At 38.2% G+C, this 19,023-nt stretch overlaps 6 non-coding genes across 6 annotated transcripts; 3 read left to right on the top strand and 3 right to left on the bottom strand.

Moving 5' to 3' along the window:
• Positions 1–2,784: 2,784 nt before the first annotated feature.
• On the bottom strand, positions 2,785–2,855 carry TRNAG-GCC (transfer RNA glycine (anticodon GCC)). The gene has a single exon. It is a non-coding gene; the product is annotated as a tRNA-Gly (tRNA).
• Positions 2,856–4,203: 1,348 nt separating this feature from the next.
• TRNAG-GCC (transfer RNA glycine (anticodon GCC)) lies at positions 4,204–4,274 on the top strand. Its single transcript has one exon. It is a non-coding gene; the product is annotated as a tRNA-Gly (tRNA).
• A 3,849-nt stretch (positions 4,275–8,123) lies between these two features.
• TRNAQ-UUG (transfer RNA glutamine (anticodon UUG)) lies at positions 8,124–8,195 on the bottom strand. Its single transcript has one exon. It is a non-coding gene; the product is annotated as a tRNA-Gln (tRNA).
• Positions 8,196–11,010: 2,815 nt separating this feature from the next.
• Positions 11,011–11,081, top strand: TRNAG-GCC (transfer RNA glycine (anticodon GCC)). The gene has a single exon. It is a non-coding gene; the product is annotated as a tRNA-Gly (tRNA).
• Positions 11,082–12,010: 929 nt separating this feature from the next.
• TRNAQ-UUG (transfer RNA glutamine (anticodon UUG)) lies at positions 12,011–12,082 on the top strand. Its single transcript has one exon. It is a non-coding gene; the product is annotated as a tRNA-Gln (tRNA).
• A 3,937-nt stretch (positions 12,083–16,019) lies between these two features.
• On the bottom strand, positions 16,020–16,090 carry TRNAG-GCC (transfer RNA glycine (anticodon GCC)). Its single transcript has one exon. It is a non-coding gene; the product is annotated as a tRNA-Gly (tRNA).
• Positions 16,091–19,023: the final 2,933 nt, after the last annotated feature.

The raw sequence follows: 19,023 nt of genomic DNA, 5'->3' as shown, positions 1-19,023 counted from the left end.
TGTTCCTATCCGTTTTCCCTATATCTATTTCCATGTGAATGAATATTTGTTCGTCGTATGCCGGGATTTTGTGTTTGAAAGTGTATTTGGCCAATGTGGCTCATCTCTTTTTTCTGGCTCTGCGTGCCATGAAACGCACTTTTCCTTTCCTGTATGATGTCGTATGAATCCTAACCCACTGCCCTTTATAAATATAACAACAAATATTAGTTCGTCCATGCACTTGACAAACCTTAATAACTCGAAAGAAAGTGCATACATGCAACAATTTATGTAACAACAGGCTACGTATATTCAAATTATACTGCGGATCTGTTGAAAAGATAGTCTTTTAAAAAATAAGATTAAATGAAGAAAGAAACATGCAGGATATTGAAAAAAGATACACTGCCAATTATAATTATCTTATCTAATCTAATCAACGCGATTGCTTTCATATCTATTTTGATATCTAATTGTACGAGAAAAGAACGACATTTTAAAACATTTCGTGCTACAAAAAATCTCCCTGATTTTACGTTGGTCATCTTATATACCATAGTATGTGTTATAGTATAGGTTATAATGTGACTTTAACATCCTGAAATAAGTGACTTACCTCAAATTTACCCATTGTGCCTCACTTACTCAAGTCCCAGGGTGCGTGGTCACGCCTGGTCAGCAATATAAAAATTAAATATATATTGAAACGTTACGGTCTTTTAAATGTCCTCTTCCGCCTATCCTGATGACAGCGATGACACCGATTATGTGCACGAGTATATGGAATTCCAACATCAAAAATGGGAAAACGCATTAGATTCAATAAAACATCTATTTTAATACGGGAAGTAGTGAAAAACTTCACCCAAAAATGGCAATATCATTACCAATGAACAATTTTTCCCCTAAAACCTTTGTAATTTTTAGCATTCCCGCTGTAGAATAAGGAATAATCCTCATTCTACAGCGGGTCAATATCTCCATTATAAAAGCTCCACGGGAATTCTGCAATCATTGGGTTCGACTGAGGATGGAGCCTCAGTCACCGGCAAGCAGGTGTCGCCTATGAGTGAAAAGAAAATTTAAGTTCATATCATTTTAGTGTGCCTATTTAGGGTCATTTCTTTTGTCATAGAAAATACTGAATAAAAAAGCCAATTCTGTTGGATAACCCACAACGTATTAAGGATGAACTTAGAAATGGTTTCTTTCCACTGTACAGCAAATCTGAATATGCTGCAGTTCAATGAACTATTTTGCAAATAAATAATTTCCTTAATTAGGGAAACAATAAGATAATCATTCCCATGTTTCTCCATCGGTATAAGGTCACTCAATTATCAGCTACTCAATTATCAGCTACTCAATTATCAGCTACTAAAATGGCTAGAAATGCCCTCTCCGACTCATTGCAGATTAGCATTGTTGCAGAGAATGTATTTGCAGCATCTAATAAGTATTGTAAGCGTCGTCCAAATCATTTCAAATGATTTTATGGAAACTTAACGAATTATTTTTTAAAAATAATTCCGATTCCGGTGAAAAAAGCGTAAGGTTTCAAGGGTTGATGAATTGTTTGTATCAATAGGAGGTCAACTTGTTAAATAGGTAATGTTGCAAAGATAAAACAAATGTATTTATAGAAAAGTTGTGTCATTTATGATGAAAATATTTTGAAGAGATTTCATTAGGATTCAAACCAGTCAATTATAAAAAATGTCCATCCTCCATGAGGAAAAAACAGGTCCCACCGAGATTTGAGCTCGGATCGCTGGATTCAAAGTCCAGAGTGCTGCTCATTACACCATGGGACCACGGAAAACGGGAATGAAATTACCAAATTAATCATCATTTCTCTAACCCACATTCCTTTTGGTAAAAATTCGTATTCGTTCAACATATGGTCTCTGTATTTCATAATATAATTCCATGTCCAGAAGGTTTGACCATCCAATGATAAGGTATGCGTGCGTTCTATTGATCTATAGATATTCAGATGAATACTCCATGGACTTTCAAGAATATTTAATGACCTGACTTGACTTTTTTAAATTCCCTGTTTATTTCTCGGGTAATCCTAATGAGGGTGAGCCTGAGTGTTTATTAAACCTTGAATGATCTTTCATTGGTCCCATTAAAAGCTTAAGAATTCTTGAAGTACTTTCTTCCACAACTTCTTTATTTCACTTCTCAGAAAATGGGCTAAGGCCTTTGAAAAATGTCCGCTTTGGCCAGTGAGTTGATTAATAAGCGTGGTGCTTATTTCTGGTGAGAATTGGATTTTAAAAAAACGATAATAATCTCGCTTAACCGATCCATCGTAATTCATTCATTAAATTTATGATGAAACTAAAAACGATAATCACATCACTAAACTTTTTATACGTTATATATTAAGGGAGAAACATACCCCTTCAACTAGTTCCTCTTTGACTTCCTAGTAATCTCGACTATCAGGTGGTCCCTTGAACATGCCCAGTAGGAAAGCTTGCATAAAGCACAAATTGAAGAAAAGGCGAACAAACTTCACGATTGATGTCAACACGCAATTCACATCAAGTCGTGTGATCTTGAGATCACATATTGTCTATCATAAAAATGAGGCTACAAGATAAACGTTTTCAAAATGGACTCGTAAGACATGCAATTGCCCGTGTACCATCTACCTTCCCAATAGGACCTGGTCCCTCAACCTCTTAAGATTTTGTCTTAACGATACTTTAAGAACACAGCAAAAAGAGTGTGTTAACTTGTTGAGGTATGAAAACTCCGAGCTAGCATTTTGAAGTGAAAATAAATAGTTGCATCGGCCGGGAATCGAACCCGGGCCGCCCGCGTGGCAGGCGAGCATTCTACCACTGAACCACCGATGCGTTGAAAGAAGTAATGGAAAGTTCTTATTCCATACTGAGGTCATCAGAAAAATCCCATTTTCGCTCGTTCCTTTCACTCGACACGCCGCTCTTCTGCCAGCACATCGCAAGGCCCGACTCCCCCCGCGGAGTTCAAGCGGAATGAGCATTTCCTGGTCCCTTTACACTTTATTCTTCAGCTTTTTTCAGGTTGAGGGACTCCTCACGCATTTTGACCATTCCGAAGCTGAAAATAGTGTCGTTTGCGATGCCTCCGGGGTGCAGGCGAACCCATTTGGATCCCAAAATCTGCCATCTTCATCAGTATTTCAATCCCACGGTTGGTTTACTACAGCCCTCCATTCCACTCTTTTCAATGTCAATACCCCCATTCCAGGATACCTTCTCTGTTTTACATCCTAGTTAAGCTGAAGGTTTATGTTCTTCTCACGTGATAGATATTTGCAAGTACCTCAATGATAGAAGTAAGTTTGGGCAAAGGAATTATTGGATCGGTGTGTGTCCCCGCACCAAGAGAGACAGGAGGACGGGAAGGATTCAGGTATAAGCAGACACGTTCGGGATGGATAACAACTTATATTTTGCGTGTTTTCCTTGATTTATCATCGTACATCTTGCATTTAAATACTTGGAACTTGAAACATTGGAAAAGTGGACCAGCGAAGAATATAAACCTAATAGACATGTTGCTTGAAGAGAATGCTGAAGATTAAATGGACAGACAAAGTAAGGAATGATGAAGTATATAGAAGAGCAGAAGATAGACCAAAGGACCATATGTAGAACTCTACGGCAAAGAAGAAATAGACGGATTGGACACTCATTGAGGCACAATGGATTGATTAGGAATATATAAAGAAGGAAAAAAAGAAGGGATGGTTCCACGAGGAAGACCAAGGGACATGTGCTTAGTAAAAATTAAGACGGACGTAAAACAGAGAAGGTATCCTGGATTGAGGGTATTGACATTGAAAATAGGAGAATTGGAGAGCGGTACTAAACGAATCCTAGGATTGAAAGGCTGCAAAGGTTCCCCTGCACCCCGGAGGCATCGTAAATGGTAACATTTCCTTCTTCGGATTGGCCAAAATGCGTGAGGAGTCCCCCGGACTGAAAAAAGCTGAAGAATTACGCGTAGTCGATGGATCCAGCTGGTTACTCCGTTTGAACTCCGCGGGGAGTTCGGTCTTCCGATGCACTGGCAGAAGAGCAGCGGGTCCAGTGATGGGAAAGTACGTGGCATTGTTCAAATGACGTCAGTAGGTAACAGGAGCATCGGCCCGTACATTTATCAGGGATAGCGTTCAGAAAAATTATTTCTCATGACCTCAAAAGGTAACAGGAGCGGGCATCGGTGGTTCAGTGGCAGAATGCTCGCCTGCCACGCGGGTGGCCCGGGTTCGATTCCCGGCCGATGCAATTTTTTATTTTCGCTTGAAGATACTTGTTCTGAGTTTTCATATTTTTTCAACTGCTATCTTTATTTTTCACTATTCACTCTTTTTGCTGTATTCTTACCATATCGTTATCTGTAAAATGACTTCATACGAATTCTTAGAGGCTGAGGGACCAGGTTCTATAGGGAAGATAGATGGTGCACGGGCAATTGCGTGCCGAAGAGTTATCTCATTTTGGAAAACGTTTATATTGTCGCCTTATTCTTATGAAAGACACTAAATGATCTCAAGATCGCACGACTTGATGTGAATTGCGTGTTAACATCCATCGTGAAGTTGGTTCGCCTTTTCATTAAGGCGAACAAACGGACATTTTTCAAAGACCTTAACCTATTTTCTGAGAATGGCAATAAGGAAGGAGTGGAAGACGGATATTCAAGTATTCTTAAGATTTTGATGGGATCTATGAAAGATCATTCAAGGTTTAATAAAAAAGTTATCATGTGGAAAGAGGCTTACCATCATTTCGATCAGACGAGAAATTAATAAGGAACATAAGAAAAGCCAATTTACTTTAATAAACGGCTCTACAAAAAATATATTTATCTGTTCAATAATAAAAGTCAGTCAATCAAACTAAATAATTTATGGTTTCCGGCGTAACTTTATGGAATCGACTCATATTGAAAATTAAAAAATTATAAATGTGTCAGGAATACCTGAAGATGACGCTAAACGTCGAAACCCGGGTCGTATCGAAATAAATTTTCAGTGGAATCACAAATTTACTATTTTTTCATTTCCAATCAAATTAAAAATTGGTGAGGTCTAACAAAACATTCTTTCCAATGCTAAGTGTTATACTAATCCAAATAAATCTTATGAAACTTGAAATGATTATATGTTCTCTATCACAATACTATGTTTAAGGAAAGATTTCTTTCACAAGGAAAGTTATTAATTTTCTCCAATGGATGCATTGCATTAGAGAACGAAAGAATAATGCGATGGTCGCATTCGGGGATAGACGGGATGACGCAATTCAATTTTGGAGGCATAATATTTCAAATTCCTCCATGCATTGAAATTGTGGTATATATATATATATATATATATATATATATATATATACCACAATATATATATATATATGTGTATATATATATATATATATATATATATATATATATATATGTATATTCGATTTCGTAATTTATTGCAAAAGGTTTCGTCATTGCATGAATTTGACGACAATTTTCAGAAAGGACTGATTCAGGATTCAACCTAGGACAATTGCAAACTACATTTTCTGCATATGTATATCTTATTGATTTTCGATGCATGGATTATCGTTTGAGTTGTAAAAAATGCGGTACCAACATTTTAAGGTATGTATGCATGAGTTGTCAAAATAAGATGGTTTCACCAAATAAGTAGTTGAGTAATATTCATTTTTATAAACTTTAGGGTAATTATTTCACCATCAGACCGTTTTCAAATATGATATAACTTAAACATTGAGACCCGGGTTAGAAATATTTATTTACTAAATGTTAATTCAAAGGAAATCCTCTGAATTCATATTCAATCACAAGAGTGAGACACAGCATATAAACATCAACTACGAAAAGCACAATTTGTCCAGGTTAAACCCCCACTTGGGTAAACATTTCTAATCCATAGTATTTGAGGAGCGAGAAAATATTTAGAAATTTAAGGAAATACAGGGTTGCACCCAAAAGTGGTAGGACTGATTTTCTCTGGCGCGAACGGAGCGGTGGAGGGGGTTCTACCTGGCAGGGTAAGGTGGAGGGGGCTCTTAGCAACAGACCAACATCAGCCTTAGTCGCCTGCGGGCTGTCGTTGAGTGAGGACACCGTTTTTAGTGAAGCAAGTTTTTTGTCCGCGTCGAGAAACAAAATGAATCTGAATTTAGAGCAACGTTATTCCGTGAAGTTTTGTGCGAAACTCGGGAAGACGGCAACTGAGACCCTCGATATGATCAAGCAGGCTTATGGGGACACTGCCTTAAGCCGTTCCACAGTATTTGAGTGGCACAAGTTGTTTTAAGAGGGTAGGGAGCTCGTTGAAGACGACCATCGCTCCGGACGGCCGTCGACGGCAAGAACCGACACGAATGTGGACAGAGTGAGGACACTGCTGAACACAGACCGACGCTTAACCAGTGAAGAAATTGCAGACCAGTTGGGTCTGTCTGCATCCAACGTCCAACGCATTATTTCACAGGATTTGGCCATGCGCAAAGTGTGCGCCAAGATGGTGCCGAAAATTATGCCATGGCGCGCTCGTCGTCAGACAGCTCCTGGCCAAATACGGCGTTGCCACGTCGCCGCACCCGCCCTATTCTCCCGATCTGGCACCACCGGACTTCTTCTTCTTCCCCCTGATGAAAAGACAGCTCAAGGGACGACGTTTTGACTCGATAAAGGCCGTTCAAGAGGCTTTGACGAGGGTCATCAACGGCATCCCCAAAGAAAATTTCCAGCGGGCGTACGGGGAATGGGAGCGACGTTATACTAAGTGTGCAGCAGCTCAAGGAGCATACTTTGAAGATTATTAAGTCGAGGTAAGTATATCGTCAAAAAAAGTCTTGTAAAAAAATCAGTCCTACCACTTTTGGGTGCGACCCTGTAAATATGATGAAAATAGCGTCATGCACCTGTAAAAAAACTGAAGTATGCTCTAACCTTCATGTTTAATATCTATCTATCCTATTGTTGAGTTTGAAGCCAATCTGTGTCCAAAGTACTATCTAAACCATCCGTACATCTACACCTACACAATACCCCGCAAACTGCTGCAATGGCGTGTGGCGGGGGATGTAAGGCCACCACCCGTAAATTAGAATAAAACCACATACAAAACTAAATCATGTTACCTCTACAGAAATATTAGTTTGTTCATTCACTCGACAAACCTTAATTACTCGAAAGAAAGTGCAAACATGCAAAAATTTATAAAAACAGGGTACGTATATTCAAATCATACTGTAGAAATGTTTAAAATATAGTCTATTAAATAAAAAATGCTACTAATTCTAACTCTCTCCTTCATATCTATTTTGATCTCTAATGGTCCGAGAAAAGAACGGCATTTTAAATCATTTCGTTCTGCTATAAATCTCCTGATTTTACGTCGGTCATCTGATATACGTATGTCAGGGCTTGTAAAATGACTATAACATCCAGAAATAAGTGACTTACATCAAATTTACGCATTTACGTCCGAGGGTGTGAGGTCACGCCTGGTCAGCAATATAAAAATTAAATGTTATTGAAAATTTACGGTGTTGTAAATGTCCTCTTCAGCCTAACCTGATGACGCCAATACATGTGTATAAGGAATTCCGACACAACAAGAATATGAAAACGCTGTGGAATCCAGAAAAATATACTTTAATACGGGACGCAGATAAGACCTTCGTAAAAAAGGCTATTGCCTTTTGTTCATTGTCAATGAACAATACTGTCCCTAAAAGCAGTAACAATGCCAAAATTCGAATTTTCAGCCATACTGCTGTTGAAAAAGGATAATCGAAGAGAATGTATTTGCACCATGTAATAAGTATTATGAGCGTCATCCAAATCATTTCAAATGATTTTATGGAAACTTATCGAATTATTTTTAAAAAATAATTCCGATTCCGGTGAAAAAAGCGTAAGGTTTCAAGGGTTGATGAATATTTTGTATCAATAGGAGGTCAACTTGTTAAATAGATAATGTTGCAAAGATAAAACAAATGTATTTACAGAAAGGTTGTGTCATTTATGATGAAAATATTTTGAAGAGATTTCATTAGGATTCAAACCAGTCAATTATAAAAAATGTCCATCCTCCATGAGGAAAAAACAGGTCCCACCGAGATTTGAACTCGGATCGCTGGATTCAAAGTCCAGAGTGCTAACCATTACACCATGGGGCCTTAGTGTACTCACCAAAAATACAAACACTTGATCATTAATTGAAATCCAGATCATTGACCTTAAAAACTTTTTAATTTTCTCTTCGTTTTACTAATTTTTCGAAAATATAGAGCACCGTCCATTGACTAAAGCAAATAACGCATTTAGATAACGGAAAAGTTAAGGAAACCTTTAAATAAAGGATAATTGGCGGCAGTATTTGAGAAACAGCGTAGAAGCCGTCAGGTTCAAATGAGTAGGGAAAATGGGAACAAAATTTCTGAATTAAAAATAATTTTCTTTACCCCTCATTCTTTTTGGAAAAAAGCCTCATTCGTTAAAAATATGGACTCACGAGTAAATCGTGGAAAGAGTATGTTCTTTTTTAATAGTCCACGTTCTGATTTCGAAGAACGTGACTCTTAGAATGTCAAACACATCCATTCACCTGGGTGATTACCCAGCTTATTTACACGGCCTGGTGACATACCGAATGGTTTAAGGTATATGTCCAAATATGAGTCGAATTGGCAACTATGCTTCTTCATATTTTAATTTCCTTATGTCCATCACGCAAATGCTTTATTTCATAATATTATTACATTTTCAGGGGGTTTGACCCTACAACGATCAGGTCCATGTACGAGCATGTATTCTACGAGGGTGGTCTGAAAATTTCAGAAAAAATGTCTTTTGTCTTTGCTGGGTCGGGAACTTTTCAGACGGATGTTCAGATTGATATATCTTTCAAGAAGCTTTTAACGAATAAAATTGACTTTTTTAAATATTTGAATAATGTCTTCATTAATCGAAATGAGGGTTAGCCTTTTTCCACATTATAAGTGTTTATTAAATCTTGAATGATCTTTCACAGATCCCATCAAAACCTTAAGAATAATTGAAGATCTCTCCTGCACTCCTTCGTTATTGCACTTCTAAGAAAAATTAAGAGGCGAGGTGCTTATATTTGTTCAGAATTGTATTTAAAAAAACGATAATAATCTCCCTTAACCGATCCATCGTAATTCATTTCTTAAATTTATGATGAAACTAAAAACGTGAATCACATCATTAAACTTTTGACACGTTATGTATTAAGGGAAATACCTATTCCTTCAACCAGTTCCTCTTTGACTTCCTAGTAATCTCGACTATCAGGTGGTCCCTTGAACTTGCCGAATAGGAAAGCTTACATGAAACACAAATTATAGAAAAGGCGAACAAACTTCACGATTGATGTTAACACGCAATTCATATCAAGTCGTGTGATCTTGAGATCATTTATTGTATTTCATAAAAATAAGGTGACAAGATAAACGTCATCCCAAATGGATCCGTAAGACATGCAATTGTCCGTGCGCCACCTTTCTTCCCTATATGACCTGGGCCCTCAACCTCTTAAGAATTGGTCTGAAGTCATTTTATAGACAACGATATGGTAAGAACACAGCAAAAAGAGTGAGTTTTGCAAATTAAGATTAAACCTGTTGATTTATGAAAAATCAGAGCAAGTATCTTCAAGCGAAAATAAAAAAGTTGCATCGGCCGGGAATCGAACCCGGGCCGCCCGCGTGGCATGCGAGCATTCTACCACTGAACCATCTCCTGCTCCTGTTATCTACTGACGTCATTAGAACAATTCCACGTACTTTCCCTTCACTGGACGCGGAGTTCAAACGGAATAAACAGCTGGATCCATCGACTACGCGTAATTCCTCTGCTTTTTTCAGTCAGGTGGACTCCTCACGCATTTTGGCCAATCCGAAGAAGGAAATGTTGCCATTTACGATGCCTCCGGGGTGCAGACAAACCTTTGCAGCATATCAATCCTAGGATTCGTTTATTACCGCTCTCCAATCCTCCTATTTTCAATGTCAATACCCTCAATCCAGGATACCTCCTCTTTTTTACGTCCGTCTTAATTTTTACTAAGCACATGTCCCTTGGTCTTCCTCGTGGAACCATCCCTTCTTTTTTTCCTTCTTTATATATTCCTAATCAATCCATTGTGCCTCAATGAGTGTCCAATCCGTCTATTTCTTCTTTGCCGTAGAGTTCTACATATGGTCCTTTGGTCTATCTTCTGCTCTTCTATATACTTCATCATTCCTTACTTTGTCTGTCCATTTAATCTTCAGCATTCTCTCCAAGCAACATGTCTGTTAGGTTTCTATTCTTCGCTGGTCCACTATTCCAATGTTTCAAGTTCCAAGTATTTAAATGCAAGATGTACGATGATAAATCAAGGAAAACACGCAAAATATAAGTTGTTATCCATCCCGAACGTGTCTGCTTATACCTGAATCCTTCCCGTCCTCCTGTCTCTCTTGGTGCGGGGACACACACCGATCCAATAATTCCTTTGCCCAAACTTACTTCTATCATTGAGGTAATTGCTAATATCTATCACGTGAGAAGAACATAAAACTTCAATTTAACTAGGATGTAAAACAGAGAAGTTATCCTGGAATGGGGGTATTGACATTGAAAAGAGTGGAATGGAGGGCTGCAGTAAACCAATCGTGGGATTGAAATACTGATGAAGATGGCAGATTTTGGGATCCAAATGGGTTCGCCTGCACCCCGGAGGCATCGCAAACGACACTATTTTCAGCTTCGGAATGGTCAAAATGCGTGAGGAGTCCCTCAACCTGAAAAAAGCTGAAGAATAAAGTGTAAAGGGACCAGAAAATGCTCATTCCGCTTGAACTCCGCGGGGGGAGTCGGGCCTTCCGATGAGCTGGCAGAAGAGCGGCATGTCGAGGGAAGGGAACTAGCGAGTGGGATTTTTCTGATGACTTCAGGACGGAACAGGTTTCCTCCGTGGAATGCAGCGCATCGGTGGTTCAGTGGTAGAATGCTCGCCTGCCACGCGGGCGGCCCGGGTTCGATTCCCGGCCGATGCAACTTTTTATTTTCACTTTAAAATACTTGCTCGGAGTTTTCATGAATCAACAAGTTTAATCTTAATTTGCACCATTCACTTTATTTTCTGTGTTCTTCTCATTTTGGAAAACGTTTATCTTGTAGCCTCATTTTTATGATAGACAATATGTGATCTCAAGATCACACGACTAGATGTGAATTGCGTGTTGACATCAATCGTGAAGTTTATTCGCCTTTTCTTCAATTTGTGTTTTATGCAAGCTTTCCTACTCGGCATGTTCAAGGGACCACCTGATGATAAATATTACTAGGAAGTCAAAGAGGAACTAGTTGAAGGGGTATGTGTCTCCCTTAATATATAACGTATAAAAAGTTTAGTGATGTGATTATTGTTTTTAGTTTCATCATAAATATAATGAATGAATTACGATGGATCGGTTAAGCGAGATTATTATCGTTTTTTTTAAAATCCAATTCTCACCAGAAATAAGCACTACGCTCATTAATCAACTCACTGGCCAAAGCGGACATTTTTCGAAGGCCTTAGCCCATTTTCTGAGAAGTGAAATAAAGAAGTTGTGGAAGAAAGTACTTCAAGTATTCTTAAGCTTTTAATGGGACCAATGAAAGATCATTCAAGGTTTAATAAACACTCAGGCTTACCCTCATTACGATTACCCGAGAAATAATCAAGGAATTTAAAAAAGTCAAGTCAGTTCATTACATATTCTTGAAAGTCCATCGAGTATACATCTGAATATTTATAGATCAATAGAACGCACGCATACCCTATCATTGTATGGTCAAACCTTCTGGACATGGAATTATATTATGAAATACAGAGTCCATATGTTGAACGAATACGAATTTTTTCCAAAAGGAATGTGGGATAGAGAAGATGATGAGTCATTGGGTAATTTCGTTCCCGTTTTCCAAATTTATGTATCGAGGTCCCATGGTGTAATGGTTAGCACTCTGGACTTTGAATCCAGCGATCCGAGTTCAAATCTCGGTGGGACCTGTTTTATCATAATGGGTGACGTTGGCGATATTACGCGCCATCCTAGACCTTGATTGTAGTCATGCCGAAGCACATACTTTCGGAGTAATATGGAAATGAATGGATTCTTGTTTCCCTGGTTAAAGACATTTTTTATGTGTAAAACATTTCACTTCAGTGCGGCATCTTCATATTTCTTCATCCCATATATGTTATTGGTTCTCTATCAGCATATGCTTTTTCACGGATTATTTTCTACGCTATTGGAAAATAAATTAGCCAAAATAGACCCACTGACATTATTTGCACTTAAATTTTGTTTTCACTCATAGGCGACACCTGCTTGCTGGTGACTGAGGTTCGATTCTCAGCGGACGTCATTTTTTCCAGACTTTCCGCAGAGTTTTTAATTGAGATATTGACCGATAATTCTCCATCAATAGCGGGGGTGCTTCGGATTCGAAAGGTTTATTTGGCATTTTTCCTCCTTCAGGAACAATGTTAGTTCATAGGTTGTTCCACCGACTCTATTAGACGAAGGTTTTCCCGGCATTATGTTGTAGGGCAATTTCATTCCAGTTTTGTATTTTTCAAAGTCCAATGGTGTAATGGTTAGCAAGCTGGACCCTGAATCCAGCGATCCGAGTTCAGATCTCGGTGGGACCTGTTTTTTCCTCATGGAGGATGGACATTTTTTATAATTGACTGGTTTGAATCCTAATGAAATCTCTTCAAAATATTTTCATCATAAATGACACAACTTTTCTATAAATACATTTGTTTTATCTTTGCAACATTACCTATTTAACAAGTTGACCTCCTATTGATACAAACAATTCATCAACCCTTGAAACCTTACGCTTTTTTCACCGGAATCGGAATTATTTTTAAAAAATAATTCGTTAAGTTTCCATAAAATCATTTGAAATGATTTGGACGACGCTTACAATACTTATTAGATGCTGCAAATACATTCTCTGCAACAATGCTAATCTGCAATGAGTCGGAGAGGGCATTTCTAGCCATTTTAGTAGCTGATAATTGAGTAGCTGATAATTGAGTAGCTGATAATTGAGTGACCTTATACCGATGGAGAAACATGGGAATGATTATCTTATTGTTTCCCTAATTAAGGAAATTATTTATTTGCAAAATAGTTCATTGAACTGCAGCATATTCAGATTTGCTGTACAGTGGAAAGAAACCATTTCTAAGTTCATCCTTAATACGTTGTGGGTTATCCAACAGAATTGGCTTTTTTATTCAGTATTTTCTATGACAAAAGAAATGACCCTAAATAGGCACACTAAAATGATATGAACTTAAATTTTCTTTTCACTCATAGGCGACACCTGCTTGCCGGTGACTGAGGCTCCATCCTCAGTCGAACCCAATGATTGCAGAATTCCCGTGGAGCTTTTATAATGGAGATATTGACCCGCTGTAGAATGAGGATTATTCCTTATTCTACAGCGGGAATGCTAAAAATTACAAAGGTTTTAGGGGAAAAATTGTTCATTGGTAATGATATTGCCATTTTTGGGTGAAGTTTTTCACTACTTCCCGTATTAAAATAGATGTTTTATTGAATCTAATGCGTTTTCCCATTTTTGATGTTGGAATTCCATATACTCGTGCACATAATCGGTGTCATCGCTGTCATCAGGATAGGCGGAAGAGGACATTTAAAAGACCGTAACGTTTCAATATATATTTAATTTTTATATTGCTGACCAGGCGTGACCACGCACCCTGGGACTTGAGTAAGTGAGGCACAATGGGTAAATTTGAGGTAAGTCACTTATTTCAGGATGTTAAAGTCACATTATAACCTATACTATAACACATACTATGGTATATAAGATGACCAACGTAAAATCAGGGAGATTTTTTGTAGCACGAAATGTTTTAAAATGTCGTTCTTTTCTCGTACAATTAGATATCAAAATAGATATGAAAGCAATCGCGTTGATTAGATTAGATAAGATAATTATAATTGGCAGTGTATCTTTTTTCAATATCCTGCATGTTTCTTTCTTCATTTAATCTTATTTTTTAAAAGACTATCTTTTCAACAGATCCGCAGTATAATTTGAATATACGTAGCCTGTTGTTACATGAATTGTTGCATGTATGGACTTTCTTTCGAGTTATTAAGGTTTGTCAAGTGCATGGACGAACTAATATTTGTTGTTATATTTATAAAGGGCAGTGGGTTAGGATTCATACGACATCATACAGGAAAGGAAAAGTGCGTTTCATGGCACGCAGAGCCAGAAAAAAGAGATGAGCCACATTGGCCAAATACACTTTCAAACACAAAATCCCGGCATACGACGAACAAATATTCATTCACATGGAAATAGATATAGGGAAAACGGATAGGAACACATATAAAGGACGAACACAACTTTTACTCTCATGATCCGTTCGATTCCGCCTTCCCCACCTCTATTGTGTTCGTCCTTTATATGTGTTGCTATCCGTTTTCTTTATACACACACACACACATATATATATATATATATATATATATATATATATATATATATATATATATATATACACACATACCTTAAAATATTGGTACCGCATTGTTTGCAACTCAATGGATTCTCCCTTGACAGCGAGAAATATGGAAGATAAATAAAATATAAACAAAATATATTGTTTGGTAATTGTCCTATAGGATGAATCTTGTACCATTCTAATCTAAAAATTGTCGTCAAATTCATGCAATGACGAAACTTATGAGAAAATACCATAAAATTTGAACCTTTTGCGAAAAATTACGAAATCAAATAAAAATACCACAATTTCAATGCATGGACGATTTTGAAATATTATACCTCCAAAATTGAATTTCGTCATCCCGTCTATCCCGAATTTGACCATGGTATGTATTTTTTTCGTTCTCCAGTATAATGCATCCATTGGGAAAATTAATAACGTTCCTCATAAAAAAATCTTTCCAAAATATAGTATTGTGATAGAGGACGTGTGATCATTTCAAGTTTCATAAGATTTTATCTAGATTTAGATAACTCCTAGGATTGGAAAGGATATTTTGTTAGACTGTACCAATTTTTAGATTGTATAACAGACAATTATTTTTAAACAGATAAATATAATTTTTTCTAGAGGTGTTAATTGAAGTAAATTGGATTTTCTTATACTACTTATTTATTTCTCGGCTAATCGAAATGAGGCTAGGCCTCTTTCCACATTATAAGTGTTTGCTAAACCTTGAATTATCTCTAATATGTCCCATCAAAAGTTTAACGATACTTGAAGATCCGTCTTCCACTCCTTCCTTACTGTACTTCTCAGAATATAGGTTAAGGCATTTGAAAAATGTCCACTTTGGCAAGTTAAACGATTAAAAGAAGAGGAGCTCAGTTTTATTGAGAATTGGATTTTACCATGCGATATAAAATTCGCTAAACCGATGCATCATAATGTATTTCTTACATTTATGACGAAACTGAAAACGTTATTCACGTTTTTAAACATTTTACACGCAATCTATGAAGTGAAACACCTATTCCCTCAACTAGTTCCTCTTTGACTTCCTATTAATCTCGACCCTTGAACTTGCCGAATAGGAGAGCTTGCATAAAACACAAATTGAAGAAAAGGCGAACAAACGTAACGATTGATGTAAACACGGAATTAATATCAAGTCGTGCGATATTGAGATCATTTAGTGTCTATCATAAAAATAAAGCTACAAGATAAACGTTTTCCAAAATGGACTCGTAAGACATGCAATTGCCCGTGCACCATCTATCTTCCCTATAGGACCTGGTCCCTCAGCCTCTAAGAATTTGTCTGAAGTAATTTTATAGACAACGATATGGTAAGAACACAGCAAAAAGAGTGAGTTATGCAAATTAAGATTAAACTTGTTGATTTATGAAAACTCAGAGCAAGTATCTTCAAGCGAAAATAAAAAAGTTGTATCGGCCGGGAACCGAACCCGTGCCGCCCGCGTGGCAGGCGAGCATTCTACCACTGAACCACCGATGCTCAAAGTATTATTAGGGGATGCTCCTGTTACGAATTGAGGTCATCAGAAATAATTTTTCCGAACGCCATCCCTGACAAAATGTACGGGGCGCTGCTTTGTCCAAGAGATAAGCCCAGAAGAAGAAGTGTATCCACCTCCCTTTCACTCCTCTCCCTTCTTCTCCAACGGTCGGTTATGCACTTCCCCCTTCCCTCACAACATTCCTGTATACCCAATCTCCTGGAGCTCCTCAACCGTCAGTTCAGTCTATTGGCTCCCGTCCTTTTCACCCCCCTCCCACATTTCACACTATTACCCTCACTCCTCCCTATATGTTCTTCGGATGGCCAGGACAGCAAAAAGTGATAGCGATCAGTGTTAATGTGGAAATGTTCAGTGAAAGTTAAACTATCTATTTATTTATTTATCTGCTATATTATGCAAGTGACTCCGCCGCGGGCAAATGCCAGACCAATGCCACCCCGAAGAAAAGAGTTCGAGATTACTAGACGAATGTTCTTTTTGCAATTGCTGAACACAGACTTTAAAATTCAGTGGAAAAAGACCCTAAAGAGGCGTGTTGCCTAGTACAGGGCCACTGTTATGCTTTATTAAATGTTATTGTTACAATTGTTACCTGTTAAATGTATGAACACCATCTCGGATGAATAAACACTTGAAATGGAATGGAAATAAAGCCGTTCTCACTTCAACTTGTGTATTCGTGACGATTTACCTTCAGTACGCTGAAGAGAGCTACTTTGTAGCCGTAACTTTTACCCCTTCCTTTAACTTGTGGCGTTAGCCAACTATCCTCATTGGTACTTTGTTTTAGATAGGTAAAATGTTTACGGCTATTGGAGATTTTTATTTATTCAATACTGCTAGTCGTAAGACTTCAATTCAATCAATATGTGGTAAATATTGTCATATGAGATAGGAATAATCTCTCTGGTTATCATACGCGATTATTTTGTCAAACTCGTAAATAAATCTTATATGCACGTAATATTGTATTATATATATATATATATATATATATATATATATATATATATATATATATATACACACACACGAAATAGATGATTAGTTGTTCTAACAATACGGTTGATATAGTTTAGTATACCCTTTGTGTTAGATATTATCTAATCCTTGTATACCTACTAAAAATTATCGCCTTTTCTAAAAATGCTCCGGAAATCGACATTTATTTTATATCGTTATTGGGAGATTAATATCACTCAGCCTTAGTTGTCACCGAAATTGTTATGCAAACTAGTCGGAATAACTGTTTGCACTCGGAGTACTTGGAGCAAGGAGCGTACTTTGATGCCGGAGACGATACATGACTTGCCTCTTTCGCCGGAGGGAAAGGCGGGCGCCTGTCGACTTCCTTCCGCCTTACCTCCATCGGATTTCTGTTTTGTGTGCATACACTCTTCCCCCTCACTCCCAGTCGCTTCCTATTCGACCCTTCGGCGATATGGCACTTGGTTTTCGAGTGGGAGGAGGCGAAGGGGAAAGGCTCCAGTTTACGGACGCCGTCTCTCAAGGGATTTGAACGAGCGAGAGTAGTCTTCTACGAAAGAAATCACGAAGGCGGAGATTGGGAGAGGTGGGCGTGGAATTTGGAAGGAGGGAAATCAACTTCCCTCGCTTCTACGACGCCTCAGAGCGATCCTTTCTCTCATATTAATCTTAACCTACCAGGGGAAAAGCTGCTCGTTTCCGAAAGAATCCTAATGTCAGATTAGAAAGCGTTGAATTTTATCGAATAGTTTCGGTCAGGAGCTTCTGCTATATTCAGGGTTTTCCTCAGGAATTATACTTTCAGATAAAATAAATTTTTAGAATTTAATCCCTCCCGCAGAGGATATAATTTATGTGTGGTGAGAAAAAACATCTAGTCCCGCATAATATTGGCAGACGAGATTATGACGAAGAATAAAGTTAACTTGACTCCTTAACAGACTGATATTTCCTTTTATTCAGAGGGATACATTTTCCCACGAACGAATCGATTCTTCACCATCACGCAAAACATTCAATTCTCCCGAAACAAAAATGATGCCCAATACTAATCACAAAACGCCCCCCTGCCTTACCCCTCTTCCTAAAACCGTCCATCTGGGCTCTCCAACTCCTACACACACCTGAACAGCCTGAGACACGTACACGCTGTGAATAAGTCTCCTGTCTTTCTAATCTACTCCTCTTCTCTGAAGGATATTTAGAACTTTCAAACAATTCTTCTTCTCAAACGCCTTTCATAGAAACGTAGATGTAATTGACTTTTTTTAAATTCCTCATTGTTATTTCGGCTAATCGAAATTAGGGTAATCCTTTTTCTACATGATAGTGTTTATTGTGGGTCGCGGTAGTCCAGGGGGTAGAGCGTTGGGCTACTGACCGGAGGGTCCGGGTTCCATTCCCGGGCAAGCAACTCTGGGTCCCCTCAGCTTTACCCAAGCTATGTGATTTTTCGGGTACCAGATCTTTCTGGTAGGGCGTTGGACTACTAACAAGAGGGCCCAGTATATGGCTGCGTAGATTTTCGCGGCGGTGGCTTGAAGAATTCTGCATGTCCGGGTTTTCACCGCGTTGTTGTTTGAAGCCGACAACAGTTTCGCCGAAGTTTCATCTGGCGTCTTCAGGTCGAAGATGAGGGACTCAGATTTTGGCCGTCCTTATATAGGTGGTCCCGTCCAGGTGCTGCTCTCTGATTGGTCCTTTTTCGGAGGACTCTCTTCCACGCGTTGTGGAGATGGTAGCCTTCATCTCTATTGAAATTCGCCGGGTTTTCGGCTATCTCAATAGCTTCTCTGATTAGGCGTGGGTAATATCTACTTTCTTTACTTATGATTGTAGCGTCATGGAATAGAATATCATGGCCGGGTTCACTCCACTTATGCTCGGAGATGGCCGAGAGGTGAAACTGTTTGTTCGTAGT

Source organism: Hetaerina americana, unplaced genomic scaffold, assembly GCF_022747635.1.
Source record: "Hetaerina americana unplaced genomic scaffold, ioHetAmer1.1.p SCAF_7, whole genome shotgun sequence".
Taxonomy (NCBI): Eukaryota; Metazoa; Arthropoda; class Insecta; order Odonata; family Calopterygidae; genus Hetaerina; species Hetaerina americana.
Note: the sequence above shows the minus strand (reverse complement) of the source record. Positions and strands in the feature narration are given on the sequence as shown.